The sequence below is a fragment of the Triticum dicoccoides genome, chromosome 1B (genome assembly GCF_002162155.2).
Source record: "Triticum dicoccoides isolate Atlit2015 ecotype Zavitan chromosome 1B, WEW_v2.0, whole genome shotgun sequence".
NCBI lineage: Eukaryota > Viridiplantae > Streptophyta > Magnoliopsida > Poales > Poaceae > Triticum > Triticum dicoccoides.
This window is the reverse complement of record NC_041381.1, coordinates 699521439-699523707: the sequence shown is the minus strand read 5'-3', so window position 1 is coordinate 699523707 and position 2269 is coordinate 699521439.

Below are 2269 nucleotides of genomic sequence, written 5' to 3'. Positions count from 1 at the left end.
GAAGAAGAGGGTGGGAGGGCGGGAAAACAAAGGCACCTGGAAGGGGAAATCGACGAATATCTTGAAGAGAAAACACCGGTTGAAATAATTGAGGAAAGAAGGCAAAGACTTCGCACGAGTAGGATGGATACTCGATTATAGACTCCGGTTCCGAGAAAAAGAAGGGTGGGCGGGTGGGAGAGAAACAACTGAGGATTGAACACAAAGATGAAGAGGCTTGAGTCAACTTGACGAGAAAAGCACCGGATCAAAAGAGCTGAGGACCAACGATCGGAAAAAACCAACTGCGTGAACCTAAAGAAAATTTGAAGGGGAAGAGGAGTAATTCAAAACACCTACGTCAAGATTCCTCACCAGAGCGACGAAGGGGCAGAGGAGTAAAAATAATTCCTACTCTCCGATATAACTAGACTCCGAAAATAGTTTTTCTTCTAGACTCAACAACGGCCAAACTACACGATCAATCAAAGGGGCTCCTAAGGTCGGTCGAGGCACTGGTACCGACTTGTCACGCCCAATATGCGACCCTATCCAAAAGGAACTCGAAGGTCCCACCAAGGATAGACCCGCATATTGGAACGCTTTTGCAAGGTGGATATCATTACATCAACATTACATAATAGATGGGGATACATACATAATGCATACAATGCCACACGAATACAACATCATCATACATAAGAGCACCATCCGACTACAGATGAAACACAAACAGAGGCTCAACGACATCCACCCTGCTAGCCCAGGCTTCCGACCTGGAACCTATCCCCTGATCGAAGAAGCAGAAGAGGAACTCCAAACAAGCAAACATCGCTCTCGCGTCAAGATCATCGCAACCTGTACCTGCAACTATTGTTGTAGTAATCTAGGAGCCACGAGGACTCAGCAATCCCATTACCATGGGTATCAAGACTAGCAAAGCTTAATGGGAAAGGAAGGGGTAAAGTGGTGAGGTTGCAGCAGCGACTAAGCATGATATGGTGGCTAACATACACAAATGATAGCGAGAAGAGAAGCAAAAGGAACGGTCGTGAAGCTAGCAATGATCAAGAGGTGATCCTGAACTCCTACTTACGTCAAACATAACCCAGAAACCGTGTTCACTTCCCGGACTCCGCCGAAAAGAGACCATCACGGCTACGCACACGGTTGATGCGTTTTAATTCGGATCTGGTGTCAAGTTATCTACAACCGGACATTAACAAATTCCCGTCTGCCAATAACCGCAGGCACGGCTTTCGAAAGTTTATACCCTGCAGGGGTGTCCCAACTTAGCCAATGATAAGCTCTCGCGATCAACGAAGGATAAACCTTCTCCCAGGAAGACCCGATCAGACTCGGAATCCCAGTTTACAAGACATTTCGACAATGGTAAAACAAGACCAACAAAGCCGCCCGATGCGCCGACAATCCCGATAGGAGCTGCGCATATCTCGTTCTCAGGGCAACACCGGATAAGTCAAGCTACGAGTAAAACCAACCCTCAAGTTGCCCCGAGGTGGCCCCGCAGGTTGCTCGGTTCGGACGAACACTTAGACAAGCACTGGCCCGGGGGGGGGGCTAAAATAAAGATGACCCTTGAGAGAGTGACTCCCAAGGGAAAAGTATAGGTGGTGGTGAGGCAAATGGTAAAACCAAGGTTGGGCCTTGCTGGAGGTGTTTTATTCAAAGCGAACTGTCAAGGGGGTCCCATAAATCACCCGACCGCATAAGGAACGCAAAATCCGAGAACATAACACTGGTATGACGGAAACTAGGGCGGCAAGAGGGGAACAAAACACCAGGCATAAGGCCGAGTCTTCCACCCTTTACCAAATATATAGATGCATTAATAATATAAGAGATATTGTGATATCCCAACCATAATCCTGTCCACCATGGAGCAATCTTCAACTTCACCTGCAACTAACCATGCTATAAGAGGAGATGAGCAAAGCGGTAACATAGCCAAGCAATGGTTTGCTAGGAAGGGTGAAAAGGTTAGAGGCTGACATGGCAATTTGGGAGGCTTGAAGAGCAAAAGATAGGTAGCGCAACATAGCGATAGAACGAAGCAACTAGCATAGCAATGATAGTAGTGAGATCCAGGGAAATGGTCATCTTGCCTGAAATCCCGCTAGGAAGAAGAACGAGTCCATGAAGAAGACGAACGGATGAAGCCACGAAGACGAACCAAGCGTAGACGAACGAATCCTCACGATCGCAACGAAACGGGAACTATCGAGAAGAAGCACACAACATGGTAAACACACCACACATGAACAAGGCA